This window comes from Camellia sinensis, chromosome 7 (genome assembly GCF_055761805.1).
Source record: "Camellia sinensis isolate YWXY chromosome 7, ASM5576180v1, whole genome shotgun sequence".
Classification (NCBI taxonomy): domain Eukaryota; kingdom Viridiplantae; phylum Streptophyta; class Magnoliopsida; order Ericales; family Theaceae; genus Camellia; species Camellia sinensis.
The window spans coordinates 144,598,608-144,609,656 of NC_138967.1; positions in this window are offsets into that span (position 1 = coordinate 144,598,608).

The window sequence follows — 11,049 nt, forward strand, 5'->3', positions numbered from 1 at the left end:
ACCAATGCACAGTTATTTTAATTACAAAAAAAATAGGATGAAATTTTTTTCGACAAAATAACACGGTATTAAAACATAGCATATCTTACTGTGCTTAGTGGACAACAGGGAGTTCGGATCCTCAGTCGCCCTCTTCTGTGGCCCTTCTCGCGGCGCCTCAAAACGATGTCGTTTTGGGACAAAATTTCAATCAAAAAAAGAAAAAAGAAAAGACAGAACAGGAGCAAACCAAAGAAAGAGAAGAAGGAAGGCAGCGGTAGACCCTCAGTCTTTTCCCATCGTCTCGATCTAGATCTAGGGTGTGGCCGCTTCCACTCCCTAGCAGCCGTCATCCAATCACCCCACATCTCCCTTCATTCTCTCTTCTCTCAGACCCTGGGGCTCTTCTCTCTCTCTCTCTCTCTCTCTCTCTCTCTCTCTTCTTCTCCAAAACCTCTCAAACTCTGTAGCCCACCTCTCTCTTCACTACCTTCTCTTCTCCCCACTCTAAGAAACGGCGAGGCCATTCCCGACCTCCTCTCAATAAAACCTACATGAGATTTTCCTAAATCAACCAATAATCTCGAAGAGCCCCAAAATTTTTTTTATCAATTAATTTGTTTGTCAGTTTCTTAATCATCCCAATTCAAAGGAAATTAATTTAAAAAAAATCATCTCTTTAAGACTAAACTAAAACTCAAACCCAAGAACCTCAAAGATTAGCTCACACTAACATAGGGATGGCAACGGGCCGGGGCGGGGCCGGGGCCGGGGATCACACTCCCCATCCCCGATCCCCGATGGCAAAATTTTCCTCGGTCCCGGCCCCGATCCCCGACGGGGAACCTATCACGTCCCCGTCTCCATCTCCTAACGGGGATTGGGTTTCCTCGACCCCGAAAATTCCCCGAAACAAAAAAAAAATGGCTCCAGTTGCAGATCTAATCTAACAGCACAATCACAACTAACTCAAAACCCTAAACAGAATCAAAATCAAAATCACCTCTTTATACCACAATCACAATATAATAACACAATCAGAAGTTGAAGTTGTAAAACACACAAATATATAGATATATACACACATGGACACACACACACACAGAGAAAAACTAGATCTAGATTTGAAATGGTTCATGGAGGACTCCACCATGCTCAATCGATCTCGTTTTCCCTGGAGTAAATATGCAGCGGTGAGGATCTAGAGAGGGACGGCGGCAGGGGTAGCACGGTGGTCGTGGTGTCGAAGGAGGTGGTAGCGTCGGAGGAGGCAACGGTGTCAGAGGAGGCGGTGAGTTGACTTCGGATGTGGAAGAGAGTGTAGAGGGAAGAAAGTAGAGGAGAACGAGAGAGAGAGAGACGGTGGGTGTGGTGCGATGAGCGAGTGAAGAGATAAGAGAGAAAGGAGACAGTTTCAGATTCAGAGACGAGAGTGAGAGAGAATGAGAGAGAGAGAAAGCTGAGATAGATTGGAATGATAGATATAATATTAATATAATATTAATATAACCTAAACACATAGATACATATAATATTAATATAACTAGATATAATATTAATATAACCTAAACACATATATATATACATACGGGGAAATTTCGGGGGAATTTTGGGGCTGGGCCGGGCTTGGGAAATCAATCACCGTCCCCGGCCCGAAATTAATCAGAGATTTAATTTTAAATACCATCCCCGTCCCCACGGGGGTATTTTTTGGGGAATAACCATTCTAATCGGGATCGGGGGTGGGGTCCCCGTCGGGCCGGGTTCAAATTGCTGTCCCTACACTAACACCCACAAAAAAAAACCCATCAAAATCATCACAAAAGATTTAGTTTTTTCTGTGAAAATCTGAGTCCTCCAACCTTTACATTTTTGGGCAATGATGATTCCTCGAACCCACCAACATAACGCTAATCCATATTGTTGGAAATTGGGCTGGGTATTGGACCCGAATTTGGGCGCCCATGTAGCATAACCCATGACCCATTCAAATTACCCATGTAATTTGAATTTGATTTCCTGATTATCCTATTTGTTAGGATAACTCTCTATCTATCTACATCTATCATATCCTTAGGAGATATGGATAGATAGATTGATATGGTTATATATTTGATTATATGTATCTGAATGATATAGGAATATCAGATACGTTATGTGATTTTTATCCATAACATTTTTTTCCCATACTCTCTCTTTAACTCTCTCCCATATCAGAGAACAATCCAGCCTTTGCACTATAATTAGAGTGGGTGATACTCATACTGTGGTATCACTCCATTGCTGGGTGTTCTTGGTTCGTGATTAAAGAAGCACGTGATTTACCCACAAGGTTCATCGTTTCGGATTTTATCTCATAAGGTATGGCTTGAATCCTTTTACCCGCTACATTTGATACATCTTACATTGGTATTAGAGCCTTAAATGGGTATTTTCGTGCTTATTTTTTTATGCATTAAAATATATATATTATTATATATATACACACATGATATACACATGAAAAATTAATATTTTTTTGAACTTTCTCTGATCAACCTAAAATTTACATATGTTATAATATATTTCATGTAGAATATATCTGCCAAGTTCTATAAAAATCCAATGGTCAGATTTTGAGGAAAAAGGAGATTCATATTTAATTTTTCATAACTTTGGCTGCATGCTGGTTTTACATGCTTTGTTTTTATGTAATAAAAATTATATATTTGGAATCCTTATTTTGATACCTTCAAAACGGTATATTATGAGTCTGATTCTGACTCACGGTTGACGAGAAAAAGCAAACCCTATTTTGGGTTCGTATTGTATTTTTGGTGGCTTAAGGAAGAAAATGAAGTGTAGAGTTTCTGCACTTCCACTCTCATTTTAGAGAGAGTGTAATACACCCTATTATTTGGGTTTGTTAAATGTCATTTTTTATACCGCCATTGATTTTATTTTGAAAAATAGAGTCCGGCAGTACCAAAATCGGACCAGAAAACACCCTGGAAGGCGGCACATGAGCAGCACGCGCCATCTGACAACCTCAGCGCCGCCACGCGCGCACTACGTGTCATCACGCTCCACGCGCCATCGCGCATGCGTCAACCGCTCTGTCCACGCACGAGCTGCCCGTCTCTTCCACGCGCGCGTCTTGTGCCGTCCACACGCGCCGAGCCGAGTCGCAGCATTTTCCGCGCCAGCTTGGCTGGTTTGGCAGCTCAGTATAAGGCTCTGTTTGTTTGTTTTAAAAATTCAGAATTGCTTTAAATGGTCATAAGTAATTCGTTATAGCTTTATTTTAAGCATGGTTAGTACTGTTAGATTCAGAATTAAATTTTCTATCTTCTGTAAAATTTTCGAAATTTTATGAAAAAAAAAAATATTTTTTCAGAAATAATAATTCATTATTTCTGCTTTAAAATGCATTTGGTGTTGCATGATTAAGTTTCTGGAGCTGAAATTTTTACTATAGATCACTGTAATGGTTTACTATTTACTAGTATGGTTGTTGCATTTTCCCAGATTCTAAAATATTTATTTATGATTTTATGTGTTTATTAATTATTTAAAATTCCAGAAAAATTTCAGAAGTGATATACTTTCTGTTATGGCATAGTCTGAATATTAAACACGGCATATTGTTATTTTTTGCCTAGAGTTTCTAATATGTTGTGATTGAATAGCATGATTAATTTTTTTTTTAAATTCCATTATTAAATGTAACATAGCATGAGTTGATTGTGAATCTACATTAAGATATTGTGGTATGGAATTAGAATATTTTATCATGCTTTTAGACATGCCATAGGCAGTAAGAGGTTGTTCGGTTGAGAGAAATCTTTGCAGATTTACTCCCAAAAACTAATATTTTGCGCATGAATTAAATTAAATTTTTGATAATTGTCACATGTGACGCAAGAGATGAATACGAGCATAGCGGATTTTCGATCTTGCGACTTGTGTAATATTGTTACTATTTAATTTAGATTTTTGCAGCAAAATTTTATTATGCTAATCAAATTAATCCCAATGCGAATGTCTCTCTAAATTGACTTAGTTTATGGAAATTAATTTGGTTGACCTAGAATTAGTAGAGATGTTCAAATGTGAACAATGTAATCATATTCTTTAGATGAGCAAAAAGTTTTGGAGACTTGAGGTCAGACCTTAATTGAGCTAAAGTAAGGAAACGTGACTCAAAGTCGCCGTGGTTTTGTTGCCTTGTTTTGACACAATAAAAAAACTGATGTGTGCGCTATGGTTAGCGGCATGCTACATAGTTTTGGTTGGCGAGTTTTGGAGTTGTGAAATTAGTAAGCCCTCAATAGATCTGTATATGATCTTAACTATTGAGCTTGTAGACACCCCATTTTTGACCGTCCTTAAGACTTGGACGTCATCATTTGAACACTCGATGATTACCCTTGTTTGTGTTCATCTTGAGTTCTCGGAGGTTTCGGCTACGCGCCTTACCTCAAGACCTCTCGACTTGTTTGTTTTGTGTTTGGTTTTGTATCAAACACTTGTTATTTTGCTTCTGAGGGTGGGAAATAGCATGTAGGCCATCCCCACACCTCACCGGCTATGGCTTGAGGCCACTGGCCTTGTTTCCTTGCCACCGGCCATTGGTGATGGCCGGTCGGCATTGTGTTTGGTCAGCCGGCCACTGATTTTGGTCAATCGGCCATTTTTTCTGGCCGAGACCTTTTCTTGAGGGGGTTTGAACCTTTTGAACCCTTGGTTTTAGTTTCTTGAGGAAGCTTGAACCTTTTGAACCCTTAGTTCTAGCTTCTTGAGGAAGTTTGAACCTTTTGAATCTTTGTTCTAGCTTCTCCAAGAAGCTTGAACCCTTTGTCTAGCTTCTCCAAGAAGCTTGGCCCTTTTGCCTAGCTTCTCCAAGAAGCTTGGCCTTATTGGCCCTTTTGCTCCAAGCTTCTAAGAGAAGCTTGGCCCCTTTGCTTCAAGCTTCTAAGAGAAGCTTGGACCTTTCTTCCTCTATAAAAAAAGAGCTCATCTTCCATTGCAAGGGTTCCAACAATTGGTCTAAGGCATACAAGAGTTGTATCTCTCTATATCTCTACATCCAAGCTCCATAAGTGTTGGTTCTTGACCCCTTTACACACCACCTCACAACCACACGCTTCCTCCATCACTCTAAGGTTCTTGGAGGTGGTTTTCAGAGGTTGAAGGCCTAAATTTTTGGTCCATAAGCTGCTGGAGCTTCTTGGCTGCAAGGGTAACACTCCTTACCCTCTTTATTCTCCGTTTTTTCACACACTTTTAGCCTGTCTTTCATGCTGTTTTGGGCTTTGTAATAAACTGGAAAAAGTCTTGTTTTTGAGTTCTTTAAATAGTTGTTTAAGGTCACTTTGTTGTTTGGGGTTGTTTGACCCCTCTTAGGCCTTGTTTGGCCCCCATTTTGTGCTATTTTGGTGAGCTCCGGGACCACCTTGTTTGGGCCTCCTCACCACTGAAATCTTGAGGGATTTCAGTGGTGGGGATGGTGTCTTAAGGTCCTAAGAAGGAGAGGGTCATCCCTTCTCCTTGTTGTCTTCAAAAAGTGTCATTTTAGCCTCATGTGCAAGCACCATTTTTAAGTTCATGTTGGCCATGTCTTAAGTGTTATTTGTGCTTATTTTGCCATGATATAGCACTTTTTTTACTTGGTTTAGACACACCATGCATGCCTTGCATACTTGTCTTGTAATGCCATGAATTTGCCTTAACATGCTTTAGGCTTTGACCCTTGTTCTAGCATGATTTTGGCCAAGCTTTGTGAAGCTTTTATGCATGTTTTAGTATGCTTTAGCACTATTTTCAGTTGCTTTGGTCATGCTCAACATGTTTTGTATAGTCTCTTTGCATTCTAACTTGTAGGCCTTGAGTGTGTAAAGCCATGAGCATGTTTTGCTTGATTTGTTTAGTTGGTTTGACACATTTTCTAACATAATTTCAGAGCTTAGTATGCATGCCATGTGTCCATGTTCATCTCTTTTAAGTGTGCTTAAGAGTTCCTCCTTTATGCTTAAGTGTTGGACCATGTGTGCATGCATATTTGTATGAACACTCGCCCTCATTCCATAGCATTTGGCCACTGTTTCGGGCTTATTTGAGAGCTGCCCAAATTAGTCTAAGTTCACCTTTTGCATGTTGCTCAAATGTTATTACATTGCTTCATGCCTTGCATGCTTGTTTTCTTAGGTTGTGTGCCTAACGTACATTACTTGCTTGCATGCTCATATTGCATATTTAGCTCACATGCTTAGGTTGCATTTGGCATGCATGCCTTGCCTCTTGAATCACCATGATTGAGGTTGGGTTCCTTATGTGTTTGTGTGCATTACATTTGACATTAAAATGTCCAACTTGGCTTCTTAGGCCATCACGCGTTGAAATGCGCGATTAGTGGTCCGAGGGTCGAGCACCATACTCCCTTGAGTCTTAAACATGATATGGAGTGTGGTTGTGCAAACATTTGCTTTGAAATGCATTGCCATGCCTTGTCTGTCCTCTGCTGCTGTCAAAACAAGTTTCTGCAGGAAGATATGGCCGGTCGGCCATCTATCGTGCTGATCGACCAAACATTTGTGGCCGATATCAATATCCATGGTCGATGGATGGCCGGTGGCCTTTACTTTTGGCCGGTGACCTTCCACAGTGCTCAGAAGGTGGTTCTGGAGCATCCTTGGGATTTGTGCAAGTCTCAGAGGTGTAAAGCAATGTAAACAGAGGCAACATGTGTCATGGCAATGGATTTCCAGGCAAATCCAATCCGAGCATGCGTGCATCCCTCTTCCTGAGGCCTTTTACTGCTTTCCATAGCTTAGTTAATTTGTTTAATTAATTAGAAGTTTTGTAATATTTAATTAGCTAGAATAGTTTAATTGTTTATTCGGACTATATTATTTATTTGGACCCTCCGAGCGAGGGCACAATTGTAATAAGTGTGCGTGTATGTGATGTATGTCTTCTAACCTCACGTCTTTCTCCCTTTTATTTACCAGCTTATGATGGTTAGATTAGGGCATGTTTCAATTAGCATACTTATGATAGCATGTTTGCATCATTCATCTGTATTACATACACCGGGCTCGGCGTATCATACTAACTGCATTGTATTTTCCATTCCAAAGTTGAATACATGCTATCTGTTGCATTTCATATGCCATCTTAGAATAGCCAAGCCTATTTCTAGTTACATTTTGCATGCGTTGCATTAGCCATCTTAACATGAGCTAGGATCATACATTTGATTACTAACTAGCTTTTATTTTAGCTCGGAGTACGAGGTAAGCTTTTATGCTTTAGCATCCTTGCATGTGTGTGAGTGACTGCCATGATAGCATGCTTACCATGAGACTATTTGCTTATGTGATATAACTGCCTGAATGCCTGTGGGTGAAGGTTGGGTTATCTGAACTGGAGCAATGCATTGAATACGAGTTTTAAGCCCACTTGAGAGTGGCAAATCACCATATTTTTCTAAGCCCACTTGAGGGTGGCAAAAATCCGCATTTTAGCCTACTTGCGAATAGTAAACTATTTTTCAAAATGAATATGCAATGCTTTGTTCCAACTCAGGCGACCTAGTCTATACTTGTATGCTGTACGCATCACATAGTAATTCTAGGCTAATAAACCGGAATAAGAGCACATGTGTTTTCGAAAATCAGATATCATGTTTAGTAGTGGCCGATCTTTGATCGGGCGAGCGGGGGTGCTCATAGCTGACCTTCCCCAATCGTACCCAAGTTCCCGAGCCGAGGCAACTTTGGTGATGACGGACAAGTGGCCTTAGGCACGAGTCAGGGTTTCCTAAATTCCCCCAAAATAAAATATTTAGGTGGCGACTCTGTATCTAGCAAAGCAGTCCGTGTTTGACACTTCTTTACAAAAAATCAGTTTTCAAAAACGTTTGCCGGATTTGGACTCTTTGGTTCAGATTTAGAACCTTGACAACTTGAGTCCTAAACTGTAGTGAGCCCCAAATGAACAAAACGGGATTTCCCTCCCGGGACGTTCGGGGACGTCTACACAGCTGTACGAATTGACTTTGTAATTTGACTTGTAATAATGTTGCATCACTGGATGAAGTAACATTCAAGAGTCATGTCATCCAAGAAATGCGAGCCTAAATGAATTAGTCATTAAGTGTAAGACGAGTAGCCAGTATGAGCAGTGTTTGCTGTCTATCTAACTGTTGGGAGTGGATGGAGCAAAATTTCATGCACTATAACAGTGTGCATTAAAGTATCACTTGAAGTTAAAAGATTAGCGCTTAGTAACAGAAAAATGCACTAAGTGAAAAAATTAACGCCAAGTGGCTGCAAAACCCATTAACACTAAATGAAAAGATTAGCGCCAAGTGGCTGCAAAATCCATTAACACTAAGTGAAAAAATTAGCACCAAGTGGTTTTAAAATCTATTAGCACTGCCAACTTGTCTAAGTCTGGACACTACTGTTTCCACACTTGAGTGTGAGACATGAGGAGGTGCTTCTTTGTATAATTCCTTAGCTAGGCTAACATTTTTTGAATAACATTTACTACTAAGCGCAAACGTTACAGCATAGTAATGAAATGGTCCAGGCCGACAAGGTTATTATGACTCTAAGAATTTGACGCATTGCTTGTGAGAGCATTGTGTTGAATTAGACTCTTTAGCCTAATTCGCGCTTAAGTTACTTCAGGAGCTGTCATAGATTGATAGCTTATTCTCTCATTCTTATGGATAGTAGAATTAATTGCAAGTAACTATGAAGCAAGAAACATAGATGGCAAGAGAAGTATCTTCATCTGTCACGACCCAAATCCGCCCCTGTAGGTTTAACACCGTAACCGGCCAGTAATCCGTGGATTACCAAAGGCCTCTGAACAGATTAACAAATGATAAGGGGCTGCGGAAGCAATAATACAAAATAGACAATGTCCAATGAGCTGTGATAACGTACATGGGACAGGAGATTTTAAAACTTACTTATATAGACATAAACATGCTAGTCAAGGACACCAATATTTACAAAATAATTATTTCCCAAGACCTGTCCTTACAACACATACAGAGACTAGCATGAATACAAAACAGCCATGGCATTAAACTTCGATCGGAACCTCTTCGGAGGCACAACGGTTGGCTAACAAAAACAATATAGAAGGCCGTCAACTCTAGCCCTGGTCAAGTTCCGGCTAACCTACATACATAATATAAACTGTGAGCGAAAGCCCAGTGAATAATAACAGAGTAAAGGGGTTATATGAATGATGTCCAGCACAAGTTAGAATTCATCATTTAAGTCAGAGCATAATCAAACTTCAAAACAGAAACAGATTCATATACATTTTCATATTCAGATTTTGCATAAGATCATACGTGGTACACCCAATAGCTATCAAATTAGATTGGTCCAGAGACCCACATACATAGTTGGTACCAACGACCATAAAGGTCCATAACTTGCGCGCAAGTAGCCATAGTATTGTTATCCCCAGGCAAGGGCCACGTGCAGATTGACCGCGGTATTGTTACCCCCGGGCGAGGGCCACATGCAGATTGGCCGCGGTATTGTTACCCCTGGGCGAGGGCCACGTGAACTAAGGGTGCCACAAATATTTTTCAGAAAATTGGACATTCATCCATCATTCGTAAGATAGCGTTTCAGAAAACAGATTATACCGTACTAGTTAGAAAATACATAGGTTAAACATAACTTTACAAAGTTATTACTCACAGTGGGCCTTGAGACAGACAGACAGACAGAGTAAACTTGGTCAAACGGTACGTGGCACGTGACCTACATAACACATAACAGATACACACTTAAAACACACGTTCTAATTGTACAAAACTTATTTCGTTGGCTCTTAGTGTGTTTCTAATCTCTTATCCTCATAATGGGGTCTAAAACATGGCCTAGGAATGCCTAGAATGGAATGAGGATGCAAAGATGCCTTGGAAAATATTTTTCAAAACTTGCTGAAAACAGGGGTCTCACTCGAGCGTGGCTTTCTTCGCTCGAGCGAGCTTGCCAAAACAGAGGGGTCGCTCGAGCGTAGACTCCTTCGCTCGAGCGGTCTGTAAAAATGCAAAAGTACTGGTCGTTGAAATTTTACGCTCGATACCCGCTAGATGCTCGCTCGAGCGTGAGACACAACTCTTCGCTCGAGCGTAGGTCTCGTCGCTCGAGCGTGAGTCTGCGTGCACCAAAAACTTGAGAGCTTGCAATTTATGCTCGAGCCACCATTCCTTCGCCCGAGCGTAGCTCTGAACTAACGATGGTCGCTCGAGCGTGGAATCCTTCGCTCGAGCGAGAAAGCCAAATTCTGGAATTTCCAGATTTGCCTCCCAAGATCAAACTAAGTATTCAACACCTCAAAACTCGACCTCTTGGGCCCATTTTCTGGAAAACACTTGTAAACTCATAGTATAAGATGTTTCAAAGATTAATTTGTAAAATCAAAGCCCAAGGGTGAGTCAATTGAACACAATTTCAAATAAAACTTCAAGAACAAAACAAGAGCTTACATGCAAGTGTTCATTTTAAATCCAATGCTCTAAAACATGACCAAATTTAAGATTGAACTCAAAATCATGATGAACTCATGGATTATAACTAGAATATGGTCTTGCATGCAAGAATTTCCATGAAAACACTTCAAAATGCTAAGATATGAACATGCATGCATGATACAAGCTTCAATTCAACATTTTCAACCAATTCTTGTCCTTAAACTCTAATCTTCCATGAGCCATGCAAGAATTAAACTTAAATGCACAATTGAAAGGGAAATCTCCTACCTCAAACCTTGAATTCCAAGTCTAGGAGCTCAAATATACAAAGCCTTTTCAATTCTCCTAAGTTCCAAGCCAAAACTCTAGATGATTTCAATTCTCTACCTCTCCATTTCTCTCTAGTCGGTTATAACAAGGAAAATGGCTGAGGAAGTGATATAAAATCAAGTCTCAAAGTGTTGTAGAGATAGGCCACTAACTGGTAAAAGGGTAAATAAGTCTAACTTATGTGATTTAGCTTTATTTAATCATACCAAATCAAATTTAAATTAAATCTACCATAAAGTCACATAAAT